The sequence below is a fragment of the Cibotium barometz genome, chromosome 59, assembly GCF_041138505.1.
Source record: "Cibotium barometz isolate CiBa-2024 chromosome 59, ASM4113850v1, whole genome shotgun sequence".
Classification (NCBI taxonomy): Eukaryota; Viridiplantae; Streptophyta; class Polypodiopsida; order Cyatheales; family Cibotiaceae; genus Cibotium; species Cibotium barometz.
The window spans coordinates 9,869,801-9,888,813 of NC_141104.1; the positions used below are offsets into that span (position 1 = coordinate 9,869,801).

At 43.0% G+C, this 19,013-nt stretch overlaps 1 protein-coding gene across 5 annotated transcripts in view; it reads left to right on the forward strand.

Annotated features, from left to right (window-relative positions):
• LOC147605466 (4-alpha-glucanotransferase DPE1, chloroplastic/amyloplastic-like) overlaps positions 1-19,013 on the forward strand; it is a 69,688-nt gene that overhangs the window by 485 nt on the left and 50,190 nt on the right. The gene's annotated exons all lie outside the window — the stretch shown is intronic.

A 19,013-nucleotide genomic window follows, 5' to 3' on the forward strand; every position in this document is an offset into this window, starting at 1 on the left:
AGTTTGTGTTTTATATCAACCTTCTCTTGGATATGAGTTGGGATCTGAAAGCAATTACACGATGTAGGAAATGGCCTCACAACGGCCATTCCCCCCTGGTTAGGAGGTGGGAGATCGCCTCAGGCCTATCATTCCAAAGGCCATTCCCTGCCTTGAAGCTGGCATCAGCTTTGGAGTTCCAATTTGAGAACCCTGACCCGATACCGGCAAACGCTGACACAGGTATCAGCATTTGCAATCAATGCTTTGTTGGAATGGTCATTTTTCAAGTGGAGTGCTTAAGGAGGAACCTTTCATTCAAGCCATCTGTCGGCTTTCTCCATGGGATTGACGACTCATAGGTTCTCCATTCCATCATCAGAAGCCTAGCTCCTGGATGTTGGTGGTAATGGGATGATATTAGCAGGGGATTGGGTGGAGGCTTGAGTTGGTCTAATGGTACACACACATACATATATATATATATACATATACATATACATATATATATACATATACATATACATACATATACACACACACTTTTTTTTTTGGTAAATCCATGAACAATATATTATCAAAGAAATTTACATGAGAGTCTCCAAAACGGAGAGCCTCAACGGGAAATCAGAAGCAAAGAGAAACTATTTCCAGGCATGATCTCCTTGGTGGCAAGCATCATAAACAGATTGCCGTAAGGAGCTTCTAAAATACTGATAAGATTGCAAAAACGGTTTTCCAAAATATCTCATGTTGTGATCTTGCCATATGGTCCAGAAAGCCCAATATCTGACCCAGTACAAAAGTAAAGAGTAATGGACCATGGTTGTAGGGAGTATGCCAAAAAGCCAAAAGTGTTTCCCAAAAAAAGAGTTAGGGAAACGAAGGCGAAGTAACATGGAAATTTTGCGGATGAAGGCCTTAGTGCTGGAGCACGTCCAAAACAAATGAGGCACCGTTTCAGAAGGGGCCATGTATCGAAGACAAGAAGCAGATGCAATCCTTCGTTTAGCAAGAGTGACCCCCCACAGATAAGGAACCTGTAAGACATCGCCATAGGAAAAGCTTTTGCTTGAGAGGTAATTTACTCCTCCATAAATTGCGAAGATTCTTTCGCCACGAAGCAAGTGATTTTGTCATATGCCAAAGAGAATTAGCATGTGAATGAATCCATGGTGATGGCGCTGTTAGTGGGAAGAAAAGGCTGCAACAAGTCAGCAATTTTCCCCCAAATGAACCTGTGATGCATGACTAGTGGATAGGAAGCCATAGCCTGAGGGAAGGAAAGCATTTGACCAGTAGCATCAACAACATCATTTATGCACCTAATCCCCAATTTGCTGAGATTGTATGCCCGAATCGGCTCTTGCAGGGCCAATGGAGAATCAAAAACAGCACTCCAGTAAATGCTTTCCTGCCGAAGGGAATTGGCATGAGACAAAAGGAAGGGTGCCCAATGAGCATGCGAAAGGACCTGTTTCCAATCGCAAATAAGTGAAGTGGCAAAAGGGCAGCCCAGGATAGAACCTACAAATCTGCCCAAAATGACCTCCCACTGATCAGTGATCCATGCACCATGTGCAGAAGTGCGTAAGGCCGTGCACATGGTTGCAAGCATATGAGTCCATGGCTGCGTCTGACGAAAAAAGGTGAGTAGGAGAGGAATTTTCCTTGCCAAGACATGATGCGCAATATTCAGCACATTCAATCCGCCATGCATCCTCGGGGAACAAACTTTTGCCATCCGCATAAGTCTTAAAGCTTTAGCAGAAGACTTTGTTTTCCATAACAGCTCCATAGCCTGAGACATGAAAGCAGAAGTGTCCTGAGAGGTCCAATGTATCAAAGGCAAATAGTACTGAACATAGGCCATGATAATCGACTGGACAATCCGGAGCCTAACATGGAGTGGCCAAGTGGAGAGCTTCCAGTAGTGGAGCTTGGCATGAAGTTTGTCAAAAATCCACTTTAACTGTTGTTTCCAAGTGATGTACGAGCCAATAGGGTAACCAAGATGGCGGACCACATCATAGGGCTGTATAATGTGTCCAGGCCATAAAAGAACATGCCAATCATATAGATGCAGAGGTATGAGGCTGGATTTGTCAAAATTGACATGCAGGCCAGCAGCCATGCCATATATAGAGAGAGTGTCCATAAGAGTCTTCAACTGCTGTGGAGAATTATGCTGCATAAAGAATGAGTCATCTGCATATGCCTGAGCCATAAAGGGAGGGGCTCCAGGAATCTGAAGACCAATGAGGTGGTCTTGCTCGGTAAGATGATCCAAGTATCTGAGAAGTGGGTGAGTGGCAATGGCATATAAGAGGGCACTGAGTGGACACCCTTGTCTGACCGAACGACCCAAGGACCAAGATTGAGAAAGATGATTGCCAAGGATGCATTGGGCTGTAGAGTCAGCATACAAGCAGTAGATGACATTAGCCATTTTTGGCCCGAATCCCATCTGAGCCATTGTCTGTGAGATAAAATCCCAGTTGACCGTGTCAAAAGCTTTAGCAAAGTCCACTTGCATAATAAAAACATCTTGGTCAGAATATTTTGCATATTCAATAGCCATGAGAGCATTGCCAATATTATCATGGATCTGTCGCCTAGGAACAAAGCCATATTGCAAGGGATGCAGACCCTCATAAAGCACTTGCTGAAGACGGTGCACCAGCATTTTAGCAAAGAGTTTGTAAACAACAGGCATCAATGTGATGGGCCTCCAATCCATGAGATGCTCACACAAATTCCGCTTGGGGATGAGTTTAACTACGCCATGCTTCCATGATTGGGGGAGTACTCTTGTATGCCAAGCCTCATTAATCATTTGCAAGATAACACCTTTAAGGTCTTCCCAAAAGTGTAAGAAAAATTCCACCGTGAGGCTATCATACCCTGGTGCCTCACCAGTGCTAAGATGGGACAAGGCATCATCAAGCTCCACATCAGTGAAAGGCATATCAAGTTTGAGAGCTTCCTGTGGGTTGAGAATGGGAAGAACATGCTGTAAAAGAGTATCCCGAGCTTGTAATTCTTGCAAAGAAGTGGTAGCAGGGGGTGCAAACAGTTTCTAAAAATAAGAAAAGCATTCATGTTGGAGCTCTGAGAAAGACCGAGTCCATTTACCATCCAGTTTACGGACTCCGAGGCAAGAGGTCTTCCTCCTGGAAGCATGTAACCCTTGAAAGAAAGATTTTGAAGAGCAGCCTTTGTCCATGAATTGAGTCATCCTTGCCCGAACCTGCCACTTGGCCAATTTCCGTCGGTCATTAGCTTGCAAGAGAGCTGTTGACTGAGAGAGAGTGTCCATTTGTTGAGAGGAGAGGGGCTTCAATTGGGAATGTGCAGTCAAGGACTGAACTACTGCTTTGGCATGCTGAACTTTAGCTCTCCAGTCAGGCATGAAATTACTCCCATATTCATGAATAGCATGCTGAAGCCTGTCCACAAGGCGTTGCCATGCAAAATTAGAGTCATAATGGGCATGGGCTGTAAGAGGAATTATGGCATATCGGATCAATTGTTGAAATTGTGCATGCTGGAGGTATCCTTTATTGATATGTTTCATCCGAATGGAATAAATACAACAATAAATAAATAAATAAATGTATGTATATATATATATATATATATATATATATATATATATATATATATATATGTATGTATGTATACATATACATGTGTGTGTGTGTGTGTACGTGCCTTATCGGTTAGCAATTTTTTGGCTGAAAGACATATTGCTTTAGCATCTTGTAGAAGATGTTCAAATCCACGTGAGAGTCTATCATCTTCTATAGTCTTGTCCCCATTCCCGAGCACTTATGGACAGATTGTCAGTACACCTTCGTCTGAGATATGTCAACAGAACTTATGAAAAATTCTTTTGGCTATGTGGCACCATTTCCCCCGGTTTGCCAAAATTTGATGCTTCATTGCATGGACATGCAGATGCCAACTTTGATTGCAAAGAAGTTAAAGTCACTCCCATCATAGGGAAGATCGGTATACAAATTCGGGGTTATTTGGATCATGAAGACTTTCTGGTAGCACCACTTACAAGATGTGATGCGATACTTGGGATGCCTTGGCATTATCGTTTGGATCCCAAGATTTTGCATAAGGAGAAGAAAGTAAATTTTACTGATAGGGGTAGGAAAGTTTGTATAGATGCTGGTACCATTGGGAGTACCATGTCAGAATATGCAGCGGAAATGATAACCAAACTTGGGTAGACAAGAGCAAGTAGACTGCAGAAAATAATCAGCACAAGAAACACAGAGAGAGAGAGGTGTAAACTCTTCTCTATACACAAGATCCCGAAAAACTGAATGAGAAAGTGGTGGGGGCTGAGGGGCAATATATACATCTCCATGTGAGCAGTCGGCCAGCTTCAGATGGTGCCCACGACTGAGAAATCAGCAGTCGGCCAGCTACAGATGCCTACGACTGAGCAAAGCAAGTCGGCCAGCACTCCTACAGCCCACGACTGATGTAGATCCAGTCGGCCAGCAATAGGGTGCTCCTGGCATCACTTGGCAGCTCTCCAACCACTAGGAAAAAATGGGAAAAATAGGGAAAAAATACGGGGAGTGTGGAAAAATGATATACGGGCGGGCACACCCACAACAGAGGCCCTGGTGTATACAAATAGACAGGAGATGACTTCTAACACCCCCTCTCAGCTCCTGGCTATGTAACCAACCCCAGGGAGCTGGAGTGCCGCCTGAGCGTAGCCTGAGGTAGAGACTTCGTGAAGAGGTCCGCCGCATTGTCCTCTGTCGAACAATAAAGTAGCAAGATGTCACCCGCCAAGATCTTCTCACGTACAAAGTGATACTGTATCTCTATATGCTTGGTCCGGGCATGGAAAACCGGGTTCCAAGCAATAGCTATACAACTCTGGTTATCACACTGGATGACTGTGGGCTCCCGCTGTGGAAACCCCATCTCGCCTAGCAGCCTCCGCAGCCATACAACCTCACAAGCAGCACCACAAGCAACCCGATACTCTGCCTCTGTCGAAGAAAGGGCAATAGTTGGCTGCTTCTTGCTGCTCCTGAGCCGAGTGTATCCTGAAGTAGATCTCCTCGTGTCTGGATCTCCTCCCCAATCTGAGTCACTCCAACCTTGGAGCTTGACTCCATTCCCTCCTGTGTAAAAGAGTCCCAGATCCTTCGTACTCTGCAGATACCGCAAGATCCGCAATCCTGCGTCGCAATGAGTCTTCAATGGCGTCTGCATAAACGAGCTCAACAGCCCCACGGAGAAGCTCAAGTCCAATTTGGTGTTCAGCAACCAGATCAATGAACCAACCAACTTCCGGTACTGCGAGGCATCAACTGGCTCACAAGGATCTGTAACGGTTAACTTTGTGTTCGGGTCCATCGGTGAAGTAATAGGCTTGCAGTTCTCCATCCCAAAGGCCTCAAGCAACTCATGAACATACCGCTGCTGAGAGACGAAAAACCCCCTCTGGGTCTGCCAAATCTCCAATCCCAAGAAGAAGTGGAGTAAGCCTAAGTCGGTCATCTCAAACTCCTTTGACAAGGCAGCCTTCGTCACTCCAATGTGCTTCACATGACCGCCGGTGAGGATGAGATCATCCACATAAAGGATGATAAGTGTGACCATGCCGCGTTCCCGAAAGAGATACAGGTTCGGATCTGCAACCGATCTCTGAAATCCAGTCCGAATAAAGAAGGAATCAATCTTCTGATTCCAAGCCCTCGGAGCCTGCTTAAGACCATACAAGGCCTTACGTAACCTGTAAACCATCCCTTCCGATCCTGGAACAATAAAGCCTGGAGGCTGCTCAACGTACACCTCCTCCTGCAGGTCACCATTAAGGAACGCAGATTTTACATCCATCTGGTACACGGGCCACCTTTGAGAAGAAGCAAGGGCAAGAACGGTCCGAATCGTGGTCATCCGTGCTGTCGGTGCAAAGGTATCCTCGTAGTCGATGCCTGGCCGTTGAGCATAACCCTTAGCCACGAGCCTGGCTTTGTGTTTGTCCACCGACCCATCAGCCGCGTACTTGGTCTTAAAGACCCATTTGACACCAATGACCGACCGCTTCGACGGCCTCGGTACCAACTCCCAAGTGTTGTTCTTCTCGATGGCGTCAAGTTCCACCTGCATGGCTTCCCTCCAAGTATCCTGTGAAAGGGCTTCCTTTACGGAAGTGGGCTCTTTATCCCGCATGATACGAGACATCAGAGCATAGTTCACCTGAAGAAGCTCCGCCGTGTTGCTTTTATCTCGGACTCGATGTGATCTTCGAGGGCCGTCCTCTGTGGTCCACTCGGAGGGTAGCTCCGTGACACCTGACTCCCGAAGGGTGTCTAACAACCACCTAGGTACTCGAACAGATCGTGGAGCCTCCTGTGGTCGCGGGGGCTCAACTCCAGCTGCGGGCTCAACCTCCTGTGATGACTGAGGTGGATCAACTGGAGTGGTAGATTGGGAATCATCATCAGACTCCTCTGGATCTCCAAGAAGTGGCGGCTCCTCGACAGTGGATGCTGGAACATGCTCGTCAAAGACCACATCCCGGCTGACAACAATCTCGTTCCTCTCTGGATCATACAACCTGTATCCCTTGGAAAGAGAGTTATACCCCACAAATACCAACTTGCGGGACTTGGAGTCAAGCTTCCCCCTCTGCTTCTTCAGAATATGTACATACGCGTCACTCCCAAAGACACGGAAGTGCGAGACATCGGGTTTCCTGCCAAAATATGCCTCAAATGGAGTCATATGGGGTACAGAAGTCGTCGGAGAGCGGTTAATGGTATGGACAGCTGTTGCCACAGCCTCACCCCAAAGTGGACGAGGAAGATCACGATGCTCCAGCATGGTCCTCGCCCATGGCTGATGCTTAAGCACTCTTTGGTTGTATATTCTTGGTCTCCTCCTTTGTATATATCCTCATGCTTGACAAACTCCACTGTGTCAATCTTAATGTACAGGGCCTCTGCAATCCTTCTAAGTGGAGGCTAGTGTGGAATTATGTTTTAACCAGGCAGCCGGACATTCTCTGTTTGCAAGAACATAACCAACATTCTATGGCTGGCCAGGTTGGCTATTTTGGGGGCTATGATATCCACTATGCAGGTACTAAGCATTTCTCGGGTCTTTGCATATTGGTCAGACATGAACTGCAGCCCCAGCTTACCTTCAATGATTGTGATGGCAGATGGATGGTGATTCAATGTGATGTCAATGGTGATATTTGGGAATTTGCCTCTGTTTATGCCTCGCAAACTTCTGCTTCCAGAGCTTCCATGTGGCATGCTCTTGCTTCTTACCCATGGCGATCTTGTGCTCTTCTTGGCGGAGACTTTAATAACTCTCCCATGCCATCAGACAACACTACTCATAGATCTCATATGATCCCTTCTGAAAAGCGATCATGGGAGGAGTTACTTACCACGACACATGCACAAGATTTATGGACAGCCATGCACACTGGAATAGTGGGCTACACCTATCATCATAATGCCTTTACTGACTACTGGGCTTGCTTGGATAGATGGTATTTACTGCATGCTCAACAATATACAGATTTCACTCTTCATATTGAGGTTGATCACTCTCTTTGTCTCTCTGACCATGCTCCTTTATGGCTGAATATTCAGTTTGGTGAGCCTTGGGATGATATGCCTTTATATTCCATTCGGATGAAACATATCAATAAAGGATACCTCCAGCATGCACAATTTCAACAATTGATCCGATATGCCATAACTCCTCTTGCAGCCCATGCCCATTATGACTCTAATTTTGCATGGCAACGCCTTGTGGACAGGCTTCAGCATGCTATTTATGAATATGGGAGTAATTTCATGCCTGACTGGAGAGCTAAAGTTCAGTATGCCAAAGCAGTAGTTCAGTCCTTGACTGTACATTCCCAATTGCAGCTCCTCTCCTCTCAACAAATGGAGACTCTCTCTCAGTCTCAACAGCTCTCTTGCAAGCTAATGATCGACGGAAATTGGCCAAGTGGCAGGTTCGGGCAAGGATGACTTAATTCATGGACAAAGGCTGCTCTTCAAAATCTTTCTTTCAAGGGTTACATGCTTCCAGGAGGAATTTCTCTTGCCTCAGAGTCCGTAAACTAGATGGTGAATGGACTCGGTCTTTCTCAGAGCTCCAACATGAATGCTTTTCTTATTTTCAGAAACTGTTTGCACCCCCTGCTACCACTTCTTTGCAAGAATTACAAGCTCGGGATACTCTTTTACAGCATGTTCTTCCCATTCTCAACCCACAGGAAGCTCTCAAACTTGATATGCCTTTCACTGATGTGGAGCTTGATGATGCCTTGTCCCATCTCAGCACTGGTAAGGCACCAGGGTATGATAGCCTCACGGTGGAATTTTTCTTACACTTTTGGGAAGACCTTAAAGGTGTTATCTTGCAAATGATTAATGAGGCTTGGCATACAAGAGTACTCCCCCAATCATGGAAGCATGGCATAGTTAAACTCATCCCCAAGCGGAATTTGTGTGAGCATCTCATGGATTGGAGGCCCATCACATTGATGCCTGTTGTTTACAAACTTTTTGCTAAAATGCTGGTGCACCGTCTTCACCAAGTGCTTTATGAGGGTCTGCATCCCTTGCAATATGGCTTTGTTCCTAGGCGACAGATCCATGATAATATTGGCAATGCTCTCATGGCTATTGAATATGCAAAATATTCTGACCAAGATGTTTTTATTATGCAAGTGGACTTTGCTAAAGCTTTTGACACGGTCAACTGGGATTTTATCTCACAGACAATGGCCTTGGCAAGGAAAATTCCTCTCCTACTCACCTTTTTTCGTCAGACGCAGCCATGGACTCATATGCTTGCAACCATGTGCACGGCCTTACGCACTTCTGCACATGGTGCATGGATCACTGATCAGTGGGAGGTCATTTTGGGCAGATTTGTAGGTTCTATCCCGGGCTGCCCTTTTGCCACTTCACTTATTTGCGATTGGAAACAGGTCCTTTCGCATGCTCATTGGGCACCCTTCCTTTTGTCTCATGCCAATTCCCTTCGGCAGGAAAGCATTTACTGGAGTGCTGTTTTTGATTCTCCATTGGCCCTGCAAGAGCCGATTCGGGCATACAATCTCAGCAAATTGGGGATTAGGTGCATAAATGATGTTGTTGATGCTACTGGTCAAATGCTTTCCTTCCCTCAGGCTATGGCTTCCTATCCACTAGCGATGCATCACAGGTTCATTTGGGGGAAAATTGTTGACTTGTTGCAGCCTTTTCTTCCCATCCCTCCTTTATCTAACAGGGACAGATTACAGGATTGGCAGTTACACCCGGTGGGCTCAAATTCTCGTCGTGTTATTCTTTCTGACCTAACGGTTAGGACGACATACTCTCTCCTCCAGCCATCACCATGGATTCATTCACATGCTAATTCTCTTTGGCATATGACAAAATCACTTGCTTGGTGGCGAAAGAATCTTCGCAATTTATGGAGGAGTAAATTACCTCTCAAGCAAAAGCTTTTCCTATGGCGTTGTCTTACAGGTTCCTTATCTGTGGGGGTCACTCTTGCTAAACGAAGGATTGCATCTGCTTCTTGTCTTCGATGCATGGCCCCTTCTGAAACGGTGCCTCATTTGTTTTGGACGTGCTCCAGCACTAAGGCCTTCATCCGCAAAATTTCCATGTTACTTCGCCTTCGTTTCCCTAACTCTTTTTTTGGGAAACACTTTTGGCTTTTTGGCATACTCCCTACAACCACGGTCCATTACTCTTTACTTTTGTACTGGGTCAGATATTGGGCTTTCTGGACCATATGGCAAGATCACAACATGAGATATTTTGGGAAACCGTTTTTGCAATCTTATCAGTATTTTAGAATCTCCTTACGGCAAAGTGTTTATGATGCTTGCCACCAAGGAGATCTTCATCAGTCATGCTTGGAAATAGTTTCTCTTTGCTTCTGATTTCCCGTTGAGGCTCTCCGTTTTGGAGACTCTCATGTAAATTTCTTTGATAATATACTGTTCATGGATTTACCAAAAAAAAAAGAAAAAAAAAGTGTGTGTACATTTATATATGTGTGTGTGTGTACATTTATATATGTACACACTTTTTTTTATAGTAAAACCAGTAATTGTTATATTTTCATAAAGTCAATATACAAGACATTAGACTCCAAAGGAGAGCCTAATGGAAGCACACAAGAAAGTTTACATAATCATATTCTCCAGAGTGGAGAATATCCAAAGATCAAAAGCACTCGAAGAAAAGCTGAATACAAGATGCATCCATGTCACCCTCAAGGCAAGCAGCATATACAGACTGTCGCAATGAGGCTCGGAAAGATTCATATGATTGGAGATTGTGCCTTCCCAAATATGCAAAATTGTGTTCACTCCAGATGGTCCATAGGGCCCAATATCTCACCCAAAATAGAAAAAGTGAGTATTGGGACAAAGTTCTGAGATGTCTGCCAAAGAGCCAGAAATGTTTCCCAAATCTATGAGTTGGGAAGCGAAGGCAAAGATAATCAGAAATACGCCTGAGGAGGATCCTAGAACAAGGACAATGCCAAAGCAAATGAGGAATTGTCTCTGAAAGAGCCATACATCTTAGACAGGTGGATGATGCAATATGGCGTCTTGCAAGTGTAACCCCCACTGACAATGTACCTGTCAAACATCTCCAGAGGAAAAGTCTTTGTTTCAAAGGCATTTTACTTTTCCATATCATTCGAATATTCTTCCTCCACCATGAAAGGGGTTTCCTTATATGCCATAAAGAATTGCCATATTGCTGGATCCATGGAGCAGGCTGAAGTAAATGATAGGCTTTAATGGAGGTTAGAGCGGGGAGAGGAACAGGATGAGTGCCTGAAGTGGAGGAAAGCAGCTGCCAATCCATAAGCCGATCCATAGGAGCCATAGGAGGAACTGGTAGAAAAGGAAATAATAAATCAGCAATTTTCTTCCATATGGTCCTGTGATGCATTCCCAAAGGATAGGAAGCCATAGCCTGGGGAAAAGATAAAACATATCCCTGATCATCCACCACATCTTGTGTATACCGAATTCCCAATTTAGAGAGGTTGTATGCTCGGATCGGTTCCTGTAAGGCAAGTGGAGTGTCAAAGATGGCACTCCAATGAATACTTTCCTGTCTCATGGAATTTGTCCCCGAGCAATTATTAGGAGCCCATTTAACTTTTGAAAGTAGCTGTTTCCAGTCCAAAATCAAAGCAGTAGAGAAAGGGCAGCCTGGTATCTTTCCTGCAAATCTCCCAATGACAACCTCCCAGGGATCAGTAGTCCATTGGCCATAAGCAGAAGTCCTCATATTAACACACATAGATGCAAGCATACATGTCCATGGCTGTTGTTGGCGGAAAAAAGTATGCAGCATAGTGATTTTCCTTGCAAGGACATGATACCGCACATTTAGAATATTTAGACCACCATGCATCCTTGGGGAGCACAACAATTCCATCTTCATCAGTCTTAATGCTTTCACTGCCGCTTTTGTTCTCCAGAGTATTTCCATGGCTTGTGACATAAAGGCTGAAATATCCCGAGAGGACCAATGTAACAATGGCAAATAAAATTGCACATATGACATTACAATAGACTGCACTATTCTGAGCCTGACATGAAGCGGCCAGGTAGATATCTTCCAGAAATCCAATTTATGTTGCAGTCTTTGTAAGACCCATTTGAGCTGCTGCTTCCTAGTAATATGCCATCCTATTGGATATCCCAAATGCCTGACTGCATCTTTTGAATTCACCACTTGCCCAGGCCAAAGGAGAGAATGCCAATCACATTGTTTGAGAGGAAGTAATTTAGATTTGTCAAAATTAATATTCAGACCAGCTGCCAAGCCAAACAATGAAAGCGTGGTCATTAGCATATGTACTTCCTGGGGTGAATTCTGTGGCATGAAAAAGGAATCATCAGCATATGCTTGAGCCAAAAAGGATGATGCCCCAGGGATTGTGAGCCCTTTCATCTGCCCTGTATGTGTCAGATGATCAAGATACTTTAGAAGGGGATGGGTGACAATGGCATATAGCAAAGCACTAAGGGGGCAGCCCTGTCGTACTGATCTACCCAATGTCCATGAGCGGGAGAGATGGTTTCCCAAAATACACTGATGGTGCACCGGCTGCATACGATATTATATATGTACACACACACACACACACACACACACACACACACACACACACACACTTTTTTTTTTTGGTAAAACCAGTTGAAATTGCATTATATCATGAATGTACAAAAGGGTCAGGCATCAGGAGGATGTCTAAACCCTAGAACTCAAAAAACAGCAGTAACAAAGTTCTATGCAAGAGCAGGGCAGTGCTCAAGAAAAGAGCCTATGCCCTATCTATCAGAAACAGTAAAAGAAAAGCTGAACACAAGAAACATCCAAATCTCCCTCATGCACGGCATCATATAAAGACTGCCGCAACGAGGCTCGGAAGAATTCATAAGGCTGCTGAAGGGGTGAATTCAGATATGTATAATTTCGCTGTAGCCAGAGGGTCCACAAGGCCCAATATCTGATCCAATGGAAAAAAAGAGAATATTGTGACAATGAAGCTGATAAGGTGCCAAACATCCAGAAAAACTTGTAGAATCTGTGTGCAGGAAATCTGAGAGATAAGAAATAGGAGATCTTGTCTAGAAGGATTCTGGAACATGAACAAGACCACAATAAATGCGGAACACTCTCAGTAGTATGATGACATCTTGGACAAATAGGAGAGGCAATCCTTCTTTGAGCCAATTTCACTCCCACTGGAAAAATACCAACAATGCATCTCCAGAGAAAGAGTCTCTGTTTAAGTGGCATTTTCAACTTCCATATCAAAGTCAGTTTTGCTTTCCACCAAGCTAAAGACTTATCCAGATGCCAAAGAGAATTAGCATGTTGAGCAATCCATGGAGGAGGTAATATCAATCGATAAGCCTGTATAGAAGTCAACTGATGCAAAGATTGAGAGGATAATCTTGAGCCAGAAGACTGAAGATGCCAATCTTGAAGCCTGTCTCTTACATCCAATGTTGGAATCGGAATGAAAGGATGTAAGAGATCTGCAATAACTTTCCATATAGATCTATGATGCATCCCAAGATTGTATTGTTGGCAAGCTGCCGGAAAAGAAAGAATTTGCCCTGTAGTATCCACTACATCATCGATGAAGCGGATGCCCAATTTCATAAGATTGTAAGCTCTGATTGGTTGTTGTATAGCAAGGGGAGAGTAAAAAACAGCACTCCAATGTATGCTTTCCATTCGAAGCGAGGAAGTTATAGAAGCAGGATGGGGAGACCATTTGATGCGGGAGAGCACTTTCTTCCAATCTTGAATCAAGGAAGTAGAAAATGGACAACCAGGGATTTTACCTTGAAATTTGCCAAGCACTACTTCGGATGGATCAACCAACCAGTGACCATAAGCATTGGTGCGCATACGACCACACAGAATAGCCAACATGATAGACCAAGGCTGTTCTTGCTGAAAGAAGGTTTTGAGCATAGTGATCTTTCTTGCCAGCACATGAAATTTGATGTTTATAATATTCAAACCACCATGCATTTTTGGCGAGCAAAGCAGGTCCATTTTGAGCAGCCTTAAAGCTTTTTTATGAAGCTTAGTTTTCCAAAAAATTTCCATGGCTTGAGACATAAAAGAAGAAAGATCTCGAGATGACCAATGTAATAGAGGAAGGTAGAATTGAACATAAGCCAGAACAATGGACTGAACAATTCGAAGCCGTACATGTAATGGCCAAGTGGAGATCTTCCAATATTCTAATTTGTCCTTAATTTTGTTTAGCACCCAAGATATTTGTTGCTTATTTCTGATTTTCCAGCCAATGGGATAGCCCAAGTGTCTTACTATGCTTTCCGGATAAATAATCTGGCCAGGCCACAGGATAGCATGCCAATCACAATGCTTGAGAGGTAAAAGTTTCGATTTCTGAAAATTAATCTTTAAACCAGCTGCCAACCCAAAATCTGAAAGAGTATCCATCAATAGACGAAGCTCCACAGGACTGTTCTTTGGCATGAAGAATGAATCATCTGCATAAGCCTGTGCAATGAAAGGCCGTGAACCAGAAATCTGAAGCCCCTCTAACTGTCTAGTATCAACCAGATGATCCATGTAAAGAAGCAAAGGATGCGAAGCAATAGCATAGAACAGAGCACTGAGAGGGCATCCCTGTCGAACTGATCGTTCTAGAGTCCAAGACTCAGATAAATGTTTCCCTATAAAACATTGAGCAGTGGAATCTGAGTAAAGCCAGTATATGACATTAACTAGCTTTGGCCCAAAACCAAGTTTAGACATGATTTGAGAAACATAATCCCACTGCACCGTATCAAATGCCTTTGCCACATCCACCTGCATGACCAAGACATCTTGAGCAGAGTATTTTGCATATTCCATTGCAATGAGAGTATTGGAGATATTATCATGTATATGCCTTCTTGGAACAAAACCATATTGCCTGGGATGAAGTCCATCATGAAGGATATCCTTTATCCGGTGTACCAGCATTTTAGCAATAAGTTTATATATAACAGGCATCAAAGTGATAGGCCTCCAGTCATCCATTGTTTCACACAGAGGTTTTACACACACACACACACACACACACACACACACACACATATAAATGTACACACACACACCTATATGTATATATATACACATATATGTGTGTGTGTGTGTATACACACACACACAAACACACACACATATAAATGTACACACACACACCTATATGTATATATATACACATATATGTGTGTATATATGTGTATATATATACATATAGGTGTGTGTGTGTGAACATTTATATGTGTGTGTGTGTGTGTGTGTGTGTATATGTGTGTATATATATACATATATATGCATATATGTATATATATATACATATATATGTATATACATATGTATATATATACATATGTATATATACATATATATGTATATATATATGTATATATATATACATATATATGTATATATATATATAGGTATCCCCAAAGTGGCCAGAGGATAATAATATTGACATAATCCCTGGTAGCTTCCCTCCTAACCAACCTCCTTATAGGGTAAGTGTTGCCTAACAGGAGGAAATTATGACTCAAGTGAATGATCTTCTTGAGAAAGGGTTGATTAGACTAAGTTCTTCGCCCTATTGTTCTCTAGTATTACTTGTGCAAAAAAAAGGATGGGTCATACAGAATGTGTGTTGATTACAGGGCCCTCCACAAGATAACGATCAAGAACATGTTTCCTATTTCTAGAATCGATGATATTCTTGATAAGCTTGAGAGAGCTGCATGTTTTAGTTGCATTGATCTTAAGAGTGGCTACCATCATATTAGATTGGTCTCTCAAGATGTACACAAAACTGCTTTTAGGACATCCTTTGGGCTCTATGAATATTTGGTGGTGCCATTTGGTCTTACAAATGCTCCCGCCACTTTCAACAGAATGATGGATAGAATTTTTAGACCTCACCGCAAGATCATAGGAACTTTCTTTGATGATATTATTATCCTTTCAAAGAGTGAGGCTGTGCATAAGGAACATCTTGCCATTGTGTTTGAAGAGATTAGGAAACACAAGCTTTTCATCAATGGAAATAAGAGTGTATTCTTTTTGTCAGAGATCCATTATTTGGGGCATATTGTTTCAAAAGACGGTGTACGCATGGATCCTGCAAAGATTCAAGCTATTAAGGACTGGCTAGAGCTTCAAAATGTTCTTGTAGTCAGGAGTTTCATTGGTCTATGTTCTTTTACTGTCGTCGATTTATTCGACACTTTGCTTCTTGGCTTCTCCGTTGCATGATTGATGATATTATTATCCTTTCAAAGAGTGAGGCTGTGCATAAGGAACATCTTGCCATTGTGTTTGAAGAGATTAGGAAACACAAGCTTTTCATCAATGGAATAAGAGTGAATTCTTTTTGTCAGAGATCCATTATTTGGGGCATATTGTTTCAAAAGAGTGTACGCATGGATCTTGCAAAGATTCAAGCTATTAAGGACTGGCCAGAGCTTCAAAATGTTCTTCAAGTCGGAAGTTTCATTGGTCTATGTTCTTTTACTGTCGTTGATTTATTCAACACTTTGCTTCTTGGCTTCTCCGTTGCATGATTTAATGAAGAAGGAAGCTGTATTCCGTTGGTTTAATTCAGAAAGAGTAGCTTTTCAAAAGTTGAAGGACGCCATTATCATAGGGTCTATTTTTATTATTCCAGACTTGTGTAGACCCTTTGTCATCAAGTGTGATGCATGTGGAGATTGTTTGGGGGCTGTTTTTAATCGTGAGGGGCATGCAGTGGCCTTTGAAAGCCGCCGCCTACAACATGCATAATTGTATTTGTAGGTTTATGAGAAAGAGTTATTGGCCGTTATTCATGCCCTACAAACATGGAAACATTACCTTTAGGGGGTTGAATTTATGGTTAAAATAGATCATTAGAGTTTATGGCACTTTCTCACGCAGCCTAAACTCTTATAGAAGTATCTAAGGTGGGTAAATTTTTTTTCCATGTTTGATTTTTAGATTTTGCATACTCCCGGCAAGAAGAATCTGGTAGTGGATGCTTTGTCACGTTGACCTCTAGTGAATGCAATGACTAACGTCTGTCGTCAAGACTTGTTCGGGATGAGAGATATGTACTCTTTGGACGCTTATTTGGGCTGATTTGAATGGTGGTATTGTTGTCCCATCTTATTCGATACGAGATGGTTTTCTAATTATGCAAAACCGCATTTGTGTGTGGTCCAAGAGTTGTGCCAAAAGGTTATGGAAGAGTGTCATATGCAGGTCATCGTAGCATTCTGGCTACTACACAAGATTTGGAATGATATTTCTTTTGGCCAACTTTACGCAGGGATATTTAAACTTATGTTCATGAGTGCTTGGTGTGTCAGAAAGTCAAATTTGACAGGCACAAGACCCCTGGTTTGCTTCAATCTTTACCCATTCCACAAGAACCATGGGATAGCATTGCCATGGATTTCATTATGGATTTACTGAGATGTGTATATCGTAATGATGCTATATGGACTATTATTGATCGCTTTAGTAAATAGGCACACTTTATTCATGTGAGAAAAACAATCAAGCCAGAGCACATGGCAAAGCTGTTCGTGGCTCAGATTTTCAAACATCATGGCATGCCCAAATCTATTGTGGAGGATAGAGATCCTCGGACCACTAGTTTATTTTGGCAGCCATTGTTTGATAACATGGGCACAAAGTTGAATTTTTCATCAGCTTATCATCCTCAAACGGATGGTTAGAGTGAAATCGCAAATTCAACCGTACTTTATTTGCTCAAATGTTATGTATTTGAGCAGAAAACAGATTGGGAGAAATACTTGCCCTTGGTTTAGTTTGCATACAACAGTATTGTGCATTCTTCAACTAACAAAGCTCTGTTTGAGATAGTTTATGGCAAGGTGGTGCTACCATCTATCTTACGAACGAAAGATGAAATCTTTGCAGAGAAGATGAGTATGTCCGAGATTTGGATACTACGTTTGCACAGGTTCGGATAGCCATAGAAAGATCTCAAGCTAAGTATAGAAAGGTAGCTGACAAGCAAAGGCTGGTGGGTTAGGGTTTCACAGAAAAACACACACACACACACACACACACACAAGTACACAGCAGCAAGCTCTCTCAAGAGAGGGAGAGAGGGTTGGTGATTGATGCTCTAAGAAGATGAAGAGATACAATGTGTGGAGTGAGTGAGTTGACTCCACAATATCAAAATACAAAATATGTGGTGTCCTTTTACAAGGGGGAAAACCCAAAGGGAGAAAAGTGCCTTTGGTTAGCCCATGTTCACATGTGGCACTCCTCATAGCATGTGGCATAACTCATAGCATATATGCCAATAAATCCCCCCCGTAGTGGCAATGTGAACCTATACAAGGTATAAGCAGATCACTCACTGTAGGAGAGTAAGCCTAAAGCTTTGTGGAAAGCTTCAAACTTCTCTCGAGACAACACCTTCGTAAATCTGCAACATTGTCCTGTGTAGAGCAGTAAGATAATGAGATCTCTCCTGCATGAATCCTCTCCTTGACATAATGATAATGAATCTCTATGTGCTTAGTACGTGCATAAAACATTGGGTTTCGTGCCACGGCTATAGCACTCTAACTGTCAGTGAGTATGGTGGTGGGTGTTTGCTGACACTCACGAAGATTAGTCATCAATCTCCTTAGCCATACACAACCTACTAAAGGCTGCCTTGTACTCAGCCTCACAAGTAGATGTGGCAACAATGGGCTGCTTTTTGCTCAACCATGATATGCATGAATGCCCAAAAAAAAAACAATTCCCACTGGTGGATTGCCGTGTATCATAGTCACCAGCCCAGTCGGAATCACTGTAAGCATGTAACTGCAAGCTGCCTCCCCTGGGATATACCAACGCAAGATCCGGAAGATCTGCTTCACTGCTTGCCAATTCTTTGTACCTGGGCTGTGCATAAATTTGTTACACTGAGAAACCCCAAACTGAATATATCTGGGCGTGTGTTGCATAAGTATATGAGGCAGCCCACTGCTTGGCTGTAAACACTCATATCAAAAGGCTCTCCAACATCATACATGCTCAATTTGAGCCTTGGCTCCATCGGAGTAGAGCTTACAATCTTGAAACCCAAATTTGTGCAACAGCTTTTGAATATACTTTGATTGGTGGACATAAATCCCCACATTTGTCTGCACAAATTGTATGCCCAAATAATAATGCAACAATCCCAAATCTGTCATCTCAAACGACGTTTGCAATTCAGCTTTGAATGCTGAAATTTTATCCATGTCATTCCGAGTTAGCAACATGTCATCCACATAAAGAATGAGCATAATCAAAGTGTCGTGATTCTCTTTCACATAGAGGGTGCTCTTCGTTGGACTATTGCGAAATCCCTGCGTGGTCAGATAAGTATGTATCTTCTCATACCAAGCTCGAGGA